The sequence below is a fragment of the Periplaneta americana genome, chromosome 7 (genome assembly GCF_040183065.1).
Source record: "Periplaneta americana isolate PAMFEO1 chromosome 7, P.americana_PAMFEO1_priV1, whole genome shotgun sequence".
Classification (NCBI taxonomy): domain Eukaryota; kingdom Metazoa; phylum Arthropoda; class Insecta; order Blattodea; family Blattidae; genus Periplaneta; species Periplaneta americana.
Genome location: NC_091123.1, coordinates 164,431,562 through 164,445,575, shown reverse-complemented (window position 1 = coordinate 164,445,575; position 14,014 = coordinate 164,431,562).

Below are 14,014 nucleotides of genomic sequence, written 5' to 3'. Positions count from 1 at the left end.
ACGGTGCGACAAAACAAATTAAATAGACTATTACACTCTTACTACGTCATAATACTTTTGACCAATAAAACGGTACGAAAGGACGTATTTCAACCAATCATGGCTGCTTATCGCACAATTTTATCGCGTCCCTAGCATTTGTTTCTTTGTTTGCCAACATTTGAAACTGCTCTGGTCTGGACGTCAAAATATATATTACAAACCACTCCAGTCGATGCACAGCAGTTTCAAATATGACTCGCATTGGCATTCAAGAACAAGAATTAATAAAAATCACTGATCATACCTATGCATCTTCTGAAATCCGATTTACAAATAAATGAAGAGCACCATTCGGAAATCCTGAATAAGTTGAATACACCATGTAGGCCTAAATCAACGAGTTCCACTTCTATTACGCACACGTCCAATATAACATCAATTGAACCACCAACCACATTCAAATTTTAAAATTGTACATTCAATAATTATTCCTTTTAAAATTATTCATGTTTATTTTTATGTCATCGTCGTTAATTAAAACTTTTTTAACACTTGTGTATATTAGTTAGGTTATGTTATAGCTTCTGCTATATGATATTATGGATAGTAACGTATCAGAGATTGTTTAATATTAAGATTTATTGAAAATCATCTGTCAAGTGACGTTGATTACTGGGATTCGGATAATTGAAGTGGAATGCAACTGTCTTAATAAAAATGAAACTGAATCAACAAAGCCTTCTGGACTAGTAACATTGCCATCGTGTGTAGATCGAGAACTTCTCGACGAGAAGGCATTGCTCACTACTGCCATCTAGCATGCATCTAGTGTAATATTTGTAATGTTGAGATGGTACAATAATACGCTTAACGCTCTTGCCTCTCAAGGCCAGAGAGGCAGACCAGTGAGTGGCATCACCTGCCTCATCAAACCAGAATTAGCCCCATTTAAAATTGAACGGAAATCACCTGAAATGCTAATAATTAGAACCAGGCTGTGCACTATTATAGGCGTGTACTTACACCCGAACTACAAAGAAGAGGAGATCATAGACATCATAAGTGGCGGACTAGCGCAATCGCAACAGCAGGAGCTAGTGATAATAGCAGGAGATATGAACTGCAGGATTGATGTACGCAAGCATAAAGCTGAAACTGTCCTACAGTTCCTCGAAGAAGAAGGATTAACCTTAATAAATAAAGCGTCCGAGAAAACCTATGTGCCATAATGGGAGCAGCACAATTGACCTTGTGCTGACGAACATGAAGGGCGTCAGAAAGGTGACACAAGAAGTGCTCAAAATAGCAGCAAGAAAACATATGCCTGTCGCAACGACATTTACACTTCAAAAGGAAAGCCCGACCTGTCCCCGGAACCAGAAGATCTCAAGGAAATTAGATACGCAGAGGATAGAACAGTCCCACACCCAAATCAAAGAAGCAGAACAGGAGGTACAGACTGGACACATTGACAGAGCAGTAAACAAACTGGAACACATTATTACAAACGCCACAAGAATCACGAAGCCCAATGAAAGGAAGGCAAAACCCTGGTTCAACAGGAACTGCTACCAGGCTAGACAGTTAGCCCTCCACAAGCTCCACAGCGCCTTAACCTTGCGATCAGAAGAGACTCTCAAAGAATACGCAAATGAAAGAAGAAAATACAAAACACTCATAAGAGAATCCAAGAGGGAGTACTATGAAGAAAAAGCCAGAGAGATTATAGAGGAGTCAGAAAACGACCCATTTACAGTCTTGAAGCAGAGAAAACCGACGTTCCCGAGGGATATCCCCATGGACACATGGGTACAGCACTTCACCGAAATTCTGCAATCAAAAGACACTAGGCCGCACGAGGAAACGGCAAAAAAAGAAGAAGACTCTTTCCTCGAGCCATTCACACAGGATGAAGTCCTGAGACTGGTCATGGGATCAAAAGACAAAAAGGCCAGTGGTCCGGACAATATCTTCAACGAGCATTTAAAGAGCGCAGCGCCAATGCTCATAAAAGCCTGGACGGACCTCTTCAATGAATGCTTGTTGAGAGGGAGTATTCCAGAGTGTTGGAGAACATCGAGGATTAAAACGCTATATAAGAGGAAAGGCAACGGTAGCGAACCTCATACATACAGAGGCATCGCTCTGGAATGCACACTCCTGAAAATACTGACGAAACTCGTCGCAGAAAGAATAACAGCACTAGTAGACCATCATATACCAGTAGAACAATTTGGCTTCAGAAAGAACCGCTCCACAATACAAGCCGTGGAATGCCTCCAAGAAAATATAAAAGAAGCGCTCCACCACCCGAAGGGGAAACTCTACACGGTGTTTGTGGACTACACAAAAGCGTTCGACACAATCAATAGAACAAAACTCATAGCCAAACTAGAGAACTTGATAGGAAGGAGAAACCTCATAGCCAGACTGATAAGCAACATCTTGATGGAGAATAGTATTCCGATCGACGACACAATAACAGTGTCAACACCGATAGACCAGACAACAGGAGTTCTTCAAGGGGATCCGCTCAGTCCCCTGTTGTTCAACATAGCGACACACGACGTAGTAGAGGCAATGAAAGCAGAAGGACTGACGACTTATCTGTATGCAGATGATATGGTCATGGCATCCACATCACGAAATACGCTGCAAGGAGCACTCGACAGATTGGTAGAATGGGCCAGAGAAAATGACCTCACTTTAAACAGGACAAAAACAGTGGCGATGACGTTCAAAAGAGGGGGGACAACAAGCGGCAGCAGACGTGCTGTACCTGGAGGGCGAGCCACTGACCAACGTAAAGACTTTTAAATACATGGGGATAACCCTGCAACAAAATGGATCGACATACACAGCCCACATCAAAGACAGAGTGGCAGGGGCAATGATCGCCATGAATGACATTCAGTACCTAACCAGGATCTCGTTGGAAACGGCGATGAAAATCTTTACGGTTAAAATAGTGCCTATCATCACATATGGCCTCGAAATCGTCTGGCAATTCCTCACTAAAAGTAACCTGAAGGACCTCGAGAAAGTGAAAGCGACATATCTGAAACGGGTACTTGGCCTGTCCAGATTTGCACCATCCAGAATCGTCTATGAGCTGACCAGAGAACCTATGTTACTAGAAGACCTACGGCTGCAATTCCTACTGCCATCAACATCAGCATACGAGAGCACCGTCCTCGAACACCAACGTAAGAAAGCAGAAATATGGGAGGAGTTCTACGTCACGGACATGGCCAGAGAGGACTGGAAGGAGGCCAACTACCTACAGAGACACCTGGTGACCAGATTCGCGACCCACGGCTTCCACTTCAAAATATGCCGCAACACCAGCTTTCACGACCCGAACGAAGAGTGCATGTGTTTACTTTGTGACGAACTATGTGGAAGATACCATGTGATGGAGTGTAAAAACCGATTAGTTTCACTGACCAAGTTCTGCAGCAGCGAAAGCTAAAATAATATATTATCCTGCACATTGTGCGCACTTCCGTTATTATTAAATAATACATTTGAAGACAGTTGTATTTTCGTAAGTCAATTAATATTTTATTGTATTGGAGTACTTCGTTACTTCTAATCTTTATATACTTTCTTCTAATCATGAAATAGTCAATTAAATCCCATTCGAGTTTTGATTTTCTTTAGATAAATCAAAACGTCTAGTGAGATTACTCTTGAAAAAGTAACAAAAAGAGTGAATAAAAAGAAGCCAAAGCATTCGAATAGAGAGCAAAGGAATAAAACATGTAGGAAGGAAATATAAAAAAGACATACAGAATCAAATAAAGGCATAAAAATTGAATTTGATCGGTACACCTTGGTGGTGTGAAAACAGTAGACTCGCATGGATGGGAAATCGTTGGTCGAAGTACCGGTAGTGGAAATAAAAGCACAGAAAGTCCGTAACTTTGTAGCGGTCAGTAATCCTATTAACAACACGCTGCTTGCAGTTTTCAGGTGGCCCTAGCAGGAGTCCATATGTACAAGAGGCTGTTTCAACAAGCTAACATCGTTACTCTCACTCAAAACTCGCGATTGTCCAACTGCTAGCCACTCCATACCGCCGTTACAGCAACCTCGGCGTCGCAAATCTCACAACTGTAAACAGTGTACCTACGCCCCAGTGTGTTGTACCTATGTAATAACACGTCAGTCGGGATTTTATGTATACTACACAAGTTATTTAATACACATGTGGCCGGGACATGTAGAGCATTATCAAATCCGAGAGTAAACTCTGACAGAGAAATCTTGTAGTTATGTAGAAGCAAATTCCACAAATATAATGCCCAAGTCTAGCGCAGTGGTAACGAATGAAAAACGCATGGTCTATGTACGGGCTATTCCATCTCAAATCGACCGAAATATAGAGAAAATTGACCTTGCAACTTTTAAATACAATGAAACTCTTTCTGACCGTAGACAACTGTGATACAATGCTTTGTGCAAAGTTTGAGGCATCAGAACTTCATAGTGTTTAAATTTAATAGTACATTATGCAACGAGCCTATAATGAAGGTAATTAAGAAGTGAGTATGGATATTTATGAAACGAGCGCAAGCGAGTTTCATAATTTTCATAAGAGCTTCTTAATTACCATAATAGGCGAGTTTCATACGACTTTTCATGCTCGACCATATTTCTAACTTGTTATTATTAATTTTATTGTATCTGACCTGGAGCAATGTCCCGTATGTTGTGAGATGTGCGCAGACGCGAAAGTATTGATTTTTTCCGAGGAACAGATGTGCACATTGACCTTGCTAGGCCATAAGAACCTACAGAGATAACAGTGAAATAAAATTAGACATTGAAAAACGAGATGACAAATTTAATTTATTTGGATATTATTTACAATTAACGCTAATTATTATAATAACAGAACATAACCTTCTGCGACAGTATTGGATTTCCAGCCTCCGTGACTTTTCGCTGATTCTCTTTCGATTGCATATCCGAGAATAATCGATACTTGCGGTTTTATAACGGTAGAAAGCTGACCTGTCATTGGCTGAAAAGTTGTAATCTGAGTCGTCATTGGCTGAAAGACCTGACCTTTAATGAGTAGGTGTACTTTAATGACATGCATTAAAGGTCTGCTACCAGGTGTATAATTACTACATTTCGGCATGGTCGAGCATAAAATATTTAAATTTATCGTATTTTCATAAAATTAGCCAATTTAAACTGTTGTGGCTCCGAAACCCTTTCACCCAATGATCAAAATCATGGTTTATTTTGATGCTGAAAAGTTAAAGTTTATATTGACATATAAACAGTTTCTCTTACTTTTTATGGAAATGGACAAATTTAGATTTTTCTTCATTAAGACGCCTTTGCCCACGAAAAAATATTTTTAAAATATATGGTTAGATTCCGTATTGAAAGTACAAATAAACACATATTTTTTACTGGTGCAACGTTGATAAGAAAGTATTGAAAGTATCAAATAAAGAAAATAAATAGTACGCGCGTGAGCTAACCAGCTGACTGTGAGACGAGAGCTAGCCGAGGTATGCAAGCCCAGGAGACATAAACACGTGATGTTTCGTCTAGTAGCGCATAGCTGGGCTAGCTTTATCACAGGTTTTCATAAACACAGGAGTAAAATGACGCCCAGCGCTCGCTTATCTTCATCTCTCGGCCAGTGCGTGCAGTACTGAGCCGTTCAAGTCCAGGCGTGTGAATATAATTTATTTAATACCCTCGAAACGTATTGCCGTGACACTAAGCATACAATGCCGAATCCCTCTTAATAATGCAAGGTTTTTTCTCGATACTTTTTTACATTTTTACAAATGGGCAAAAAGCCTAAAAGTAAGTAAAATCAGATTATCTGTCTCTCTTTATATATAGTAAAAATAAGGATTATTTCTTATCATAACCTACCAAATGTCATCTTCAAAATGAGCTCTCGTTCAATGTTCTGCAGTAAACGGTTCCAGAGTTCTGAGCGCTGAAAAAGGCTTTTTTATCTAAAATACGCTAAATTTGTCGCTCAACAATACGAAAACCGTTTGACTTTCGATAGAATATTTTTGCAAATTCACTCTCCTCAGCACCTTGTATAAATAGGGAAAAAATTAGGGTATAAAAAAATGCGAGGTTTTTTACTGATCGATTTCATATGGAATAGCCCGTACACAGATCACATATTTATTTGACGGCATTTTTTTATGAAATGAAATAATTACACATTCAGAGGTTCAGATTTATCTTCAAAACTCAAGCATCGATTACAATGCTGCGAAAATTTGACACAAACCCCCACAAGATGATGATGACGGCTCATTTTCACCTCAAAGAGAATACAGGTATAACATAACTTATTTGTTCCAGAGCACCCTGTTAGCCAAGGATATTTCTTTTACCATGACAATTAAACATTTATATTTTGTCTTCCATCTTCCGCTATTTTAATACGTAAATGTGGTGTCGATACTTGTAAGCACATATTGTTTCAAACTGAAAACGGTTTCTTTTTTAATTCTACAACTAATGACCTCAATGGTCTCTCAGTACGAGCCATTCACACGTATGCACTTTTTATCAAACTAACACTCAACAACGCAGCGCAGTCACAGAATACCAATATATGAGCCGTTGAGAGCAGAAGTGGTGTAAGTCAAAAATGGGTAATGAGGGTTAAAGTAAACATTCTGTAAAATACAGCGCAAAATAGCAATTAATATTCAATTTATTCAAACTATTAATAGTCAGTGGATAGCACGAAGGACATATTAATTGCTACTTTCCGCTGTATTTTACAGAATTTTTACTTTAAACCTCATTACCCAATTGTGACTTACACCACTTCTGCTCTCAACGACTCATATACAACGTATTATTGTGAAGGTGAGGCTAGCCGCTTTTCGTACAGAGATGTTGCGAATCTGTACCCCCTTTCCGGTCCCCCACTCAAGCTTGCGAATCAACATCGTAGTCATGCCTTTAGAAGCTTTTGCCACAAGCTTCGCACTGAACTCTCCATCCTGGAATGACTACCAGCGGTGGACTTCATATAAGGAAGAATCTGAGTGAAACTAAGTCTTGCGATGCAACGTTATTACGAACTTACACGTCTACTGTTACTAAGAACAACAATTTGGGGGGGGGGGAAGGCTAAGCCTCAAAAACCTCTTAAGAGCTTCACTACTGGAGACTGAACCATTAATTCCATTACTCTCGGAAAGGGATCACACCCATCCTTAATAGGAAGAAGAAGAAGACGACAAAACAGGAGTTCTGTAAACAAAATAAATGGTATTGGGTTGGCTTGCTTTTCAAGGCGCGGATCAATACATTTAAGCTTACACTGATCTATTGTGCTGCCTATACAGAGTGCCCCAAATTGATATATAAACATTTTGAAACACTATTTCTCAGCAACGAGATGAGACAGGAATACGATTATTGCGGTTTTGTATTCTCTAAGCCCGTACATGTTCAAAATAGCCCCCTTCCGCCACAGTACACTCCCAACAACGACGTACAAGAGAACGGCATACCAACTGGATTCTTGCTAATGGAATATCATTACAGGCATGTTCAAACCGAACTCTCAGTTTCTCCAGTGTTTGTGGTTTTGTGGCGTACACTGTGTCCTTTAGAGCTCCCCATAGGTAGAAGTCTGGAGGGGTTAAACCCCGAGATCGAAGCGGGAACTCCGCAGCACTTCCTCTTCGCCATCTCTGATTGAGTGTGCGATCGAGAAAATTCCTCACATTGACATGAAAGTGAGCTGGAGCCCCGCCTTTTTGAAAGTAAAACCCATTTTCATTCTCAAAGAGGTCATTAAGACGTGTAATCGTGGTTTCCAACATTAGCAGGTATTTCACACTCGTGACAGTCCCTTCGAAGAAATACAGCCCAATTATTCCTCTGGAAGACAGACCACACCACACTGTTACTCCTGGAAGATTGACCGCCTTTTCTTGAAAGATGTGTGGGTTTTCGTTAGCCCAGTACACACAATTGTGCCGGTTAATTGTACCATTAAGTTTAAATGTGGCTTCATCTGACCAAACAATTAAGTTTTGAAAATCTCCCCTTCCATCACAGATGTTCAAGAACTACTCACAAAATTCCAGTCGCCTATCTGGGTCGTCCTCATTTAGTGCGTGGACAAGTCTCGGAATTAAGGCTTCCAATTTTGACCTCACAAAATTCGATGAACACTGGATTTGCTGATACTATCTCACGAGAACATTGCCTCATTGACTTCTTTGCGGATTGTGCAAAAGCCTGCATGACTGCTTCAACACTATCGTTATCGGTCGAACTTCTCTTTCTTCCACACCGCCCTTTCAACACAACTTGCACCCTTCCGTCGACTTCAAAGTTGTGTCGGATTCTTGTGATAGTTAGCCTTCTTGGTGGTTGTGTTCCAAATTCAACCCTCCAACGTCGTTGAACCTCAACATCCTCCACTTTCCAGTAACATTTGAGTATCCACTTATAGATTGACAAATCGAACTGAAACCCTGACCGAGTTACTACGTGAGCGCTGGCTGTCTTGGGGAGGAGCAAGTGAGAAAGCACGGGGGGAAGGGAGAGAGCACTATGCACTATGTACTTGCAGGTCCACTCACAGTTTGTCAAACCTGCTAACAAAAGCATTAAAAGGTTGACTAGTTGCCTCCAATGGAACCTTCCTAGCCGACAGTCGAGGCAAAAATGAAGAATCCGTTATTGTGGTAATACTGGGGAGTGGTTCTTCTATTGGTCTCAATGCCCACACACACCCTCTCAGATATTTACATGGTGATTGGTGACTGAATGACGAGGAGAGAGGGAGAGAGAAGAAAGAAAGAGAGAGATTCCAGAAGTTATATGTATGTATTTATTCACACTGCAATGGGTATATACCCGGTGGCAGTGGTAACTAATTACACTCAATAATGCCAATAATAAACTTATTAATTAAAAATACAATTAATGATAATACTAATAATTAATACTAATAATAATAATAATAATGACAACAACAACAACAGGGAATATACTAAATTAAATGAAACGATCACTTAAAATAACATTTGAAATATTCTAATTTGTATCTTAAAACTAAGATCGAACTAAAACCCACGAGTATATGTTCATATCTGCACAAGTACCTTTCAACATTACACTCATTTCGCTGTCAACTCACTCACTGCACTGGAACTACGACACATTTCACTGATTCTATCCTGATTTCACTAACACTTCAAAACATTTCACTGTTCAAATACTTTGCACTGCCACTATAACCTATACAGCTTCACTGACAGGAACACGTTTCACTTACACAGCACACTTCACTGACACGACATACTTCTTCACTGATACAACACACTTCACTGACACAACATAATTCTTCACTGATACAACACTTCAATAACAACATATCATTTACACCCTTTAAGTACTGTGTATAATTACCGTCTATTAGTAAGGTCCTTAAGCCTATTTTTAAATACATTTTTGGTTGTTGGTAAAGCCTTTAGTAAGTCTGCAGTTAAAGCATTCCAGTCCCTGATAGTACGATTGAGAAAAGAAAACTTTCCAGTGTCCGTCCTCTGCCTTCTTTCCCTCAATTTATATGAGTGGTCGTTCCTTGAAGAGTAATTTGGCGGCTGCAACCTATTTTTTATTTCTTTCCAGGCAGGCTCACCTGGCGTGTTTTACGGGGTTTCACTTGAAGTTGTCAAACTTATACGTTCATCGAACGATAATTGCACCGCCATGTTTGTTTACAAACAGATGAACATGTTTACATGCTTTCCACTGCCTTCTGAATCATAAATTGCAAAAAATCCTATTTCTATCTCATTTCTTTGCTGTGAAATAGTATTTCAAAGAGTGTATACATCAATTTGGGAATTTGGGACACTCCTTATACTGCATTTAGATAAAGTCTCTGTTGAAGGAGAGAGTCTATCTAGACATCTAGCGTATCGTTCATCTCTTACTATTCTGAAAGAGGCGCTTGTGGATATATTCCAATTGTTGAAAACAATTTCTAGTTTGGAAACAGTAAGTCTGTACAAGTTGATGAACGCGTCGCTCAAGTATATTTGCCTAGAGGGGAGGAGGAAAACAAAGTGAAAAGGGTTGAAAACGAGTGACTCAATATTATCTGGATTCCTGCCAGAAAGACCCAGCTACGTTATCCTAGCATCACTTTTGTTCTCACAACCGTGTCAGCTATTTTAACGGAAGGAACAGGCTTCCTATACCATCGTGTTTGTTTTGTTGCTTTATAACGCTATTTCTCATGCCACGCTACATTACAAAATACTTTTGTTTCCCATTGGTGATTTATTGATATATTTATTAGCATATGAATGAAAAAAAGCTTACACAGACACGAGTCATTTAATTTTCTGTGTTTCCTTCACATTAGTGAGTTTTCCAGTGATTAGTGACTCTACTTTCAATTTGTCATAAATTAAAAAATAATGGGCAAGAGATTTTTAAATCTCACTGATTGTGTGACTATCTCTATATTTCATGGGTTATCATTTTATATTATATGAGGAGCAACTAATCGAAACGTATATTGTCACATAAGACAACTTTTCAGGAGAGCCAAAAAATGTGTATTTTCCAAACTATTTGTAGTAGAAAGATGAATAATATATTGTTTAAACTATGATTGAAGGCGAATCAACCAAATATCTCAATAAAAAAAAATTCAAAATTATGGAAGTTATAACCATAGATAGGAAATTCGTACCAAAACAGTAAATTTCAGTTGAGTACAGCGAGGAATATATATGTCACTCGCGATTAGCTCTGCTCCCGCTCCCTACAGACGATACACAACATGCTCTTCCAGTTGTAACGGTCGTCGTCGTTGTTGTTGCCCACGACGCCTTTCCTTGCCCTCGGCTGCCAGCTCCGTCTTATATGGAAAGTATCTCGAGGATGCACGTCGATGTCAATAATTAACTATGTACACTGATCAATTTGGGCGCCAGCCTCCTCGAGATTACTCCGGTAGAGGATGAGGTCCCAGGACACCTGCAAAACGGTCGGGACATGAGGTTTGGGAGACGTGCTCGTAGGTTGAAATGATGTAGGCGCACACCAGAAGTTGTTGGTAAGAACTATGAAAACGTTTATTATTATTATTAAGTGTTCGTTTCAGATTAGCAGAAATGCGCGTCCAAGAGTATAATATCTCGCTCTCACTTCCCGCAAGTTGGTAGACTAATTTCTGAGTTCACGTAATTATATATTTTGTACTATAAAACACCAGTAATATAACGGAGAGTTGATAACTTGATGACAATTTATTCCGAATGTAATAATAATGATGAGAAAAGAATTCAGACTTATAATAATGATACAACACACGACTTCTTACTACACCCACTAAAGAATTCTAAGTCCGTAAATTGTTATACTTCCGAGTTAGGTTTGCCGAGAATATGTGGAGTGCAACCTCTCCGAACACTGTCTATCTGCCTTCTGTGTCTCTGCCAAAACTACCCTCTACTTTCAACCACCAAACTTACAATTTCGCCCTCCCATCTATATATCACGTGTCTCTATTAAGAATCCTGATTGTCCATGATTACACTTACGTCACTTAAGACGCGTTCTTCAAAAATTGTTCGTTAACTAGAACATCTCCTTACTTCCGGCGTCCTGACAATTCTCTGACATATACCAGATCATCTCTTTTGGAACCTGGCTTGGCGTCATCTTACTGACCACCCGCAGGCAAAGTCCATACATTCCCTCATCAGTCAACTCCACGCCTGGACACATGTTTCCTGTCCGCCTAGCTTGGCTTCGGTCTTCCTGCCCACCTGTTACTTCCGTCTCAGATTCTGGAACTTCTTACACGTCCCACACTTACTATCCATATAAGAATATTAACACGAAATACTAATCTAATGACAACCTCCTTATCCTATACGAGGAACCGTCTCACAGTCAAGTTAAACGACACAATAATTCCTTTTGCTTCCTGTGTTAAAAACCTTGGAGTTTACTTTGATACGCATTTACAGTAAACTGGAATAACCAAGTAACCTATATTATCAAAAAAGTGCTTTCCATACTACATTTTCCTTAAACAGCATTCGAAAATTTCTCCCGCTATCACTAAGAAAAAAAAATACTAGTGGAAACACTAGTAATGCCCCACTTCGATTATTGTGATTTTCTACTGACTGACCTCAATATCAACCAGTCGCAAAGATTACGACGTGTTCATAATTTTTGTGTTCGCTTCGTCTGCGATGTCCGTCGCGCTGACCACATTACCCCATCCTTCCAAACTCTGAACTGGCTAAGACTTAACAAACGTAGAAATTTTCATTCTCTTGTTCTCTTTTCCAAGTCCCTCACACCTCTACACCTACCTACCTTCCCTCCCGTTTCAGTTACTTGTCATCATATCATAATCTCTTCACACGCACACAAAATAGCCGCATACTAGCCACACCAACACATAAGACATCATCGTATTCATCATCATACACAATCTCGCTCTCGCGCTTGTGGAATACCCTACCCAGTGACATCAGAGACTGTCGGAATTTAGTAGCGTTCAAAAGCAAGCTTATTAAGCATTTTCTTACTGCGTAGAGTAGGTTTAATTTGTACTTAATCAATAAAAAAAAAATTCTTCTCTCTTCTTAACTTTTAGGCCTACAATAAACTGTCTAGCTTTTATTAATCACTTAATCTTTTACTACTTTGATTTTTATTGTATTTTTAAATTTAATACTAATTGTAATTATAATTGTATTCTTAATATTGTAGTTGTAATCCCCTGGTAGAGGAGAAGAGAAGGCCTGATGGCCTTATCTCTACCAGGCTAAATAAATAAATAATATGTCCACATAAACAACGCATAATATCATTCAGTGGAACTATGTAGAACCGTGAATAGTTTGAAGAATATTGTTAATTTGTATTAATATTTTAGGTTCTGAACAAAGTGTATTATTGTATTATTTACGTAACGTTAATATTATGCGTGATTCAAAAAAGTAAACTCATCTGTTATTACGTAGTTATTCAAACAGGGGAGTGTAACACGTTTATTTTTTCCCGGATTATTCTTCGTTAAATGTTGACGTCTCGTGCATTCGGTTGCGTCACAGTCCAAGTTCAACATCGGAATTACGATACGAACTCTGGTTCACTGACATTGAGAGACGCTTTATTACTTTTCATTCTGAAGAGATATAATCCAACCTCACACATCTTAACAGTTCTGGTACCAACTCCCTAGCTCTGGTTATAACATTATTTAACTTGAACAATTGATTTGATGCGGTTTGATGGACATTTAAGTAATTTTTCAAAGGCTCAAATCTCATGCGTTTATTCATAAGTCTTTAAAATTATACTGTCATGGACATGGATGGGCAACTCGTGCTCCCAAAGTGCTAAAAACCCTTGAAAGAGAGAAAGGCAGAGGAGCCAGCCGCAGCAGTTACAAGTTGCTTGTAGTTTCGCTGCAAAAGCAGTTCACTGCCACGGTGCGCTCTGGCGGCTCATGCAGGTGGTCGTGATATCTACTCCTTGATTTGAATTTCAGAATGACGCATGGTATAGTAATTTTAGACAGACTATACCTGAACACATAACAAAATATTATTTTCTAGCTTTGTAAATTAGTTTAGTACTGGAAACTAAAACTGAATAGGCCTACAACCTTTTCAAGATGCAACAAATATAGCTACAGCACTATTTGTTAATATTTCTTATTACATGTCTTATTTGAAACGTAGAACGCTAGAATTTACAAGTCTTTATACATTAAAGAGTATTCCTCTGTTCTCAGAAAGGTAATAGTTTGTATTCGCAAACAATAACAAATTCAAGAACGTATTTTTTACATATCACGGCAGATGAAATAAGCTTACTTCTGAGCTCTTTCTTTACTTTGAGAGCTTTTACACTTCTTTCTTGTATTTAACTCTGCCTCAAGCACATACAGTATATATGGAAGCAAAGAGTATATTTGGAAATTCTGACTTAGGCAACATTACGAACAGTTCGATTC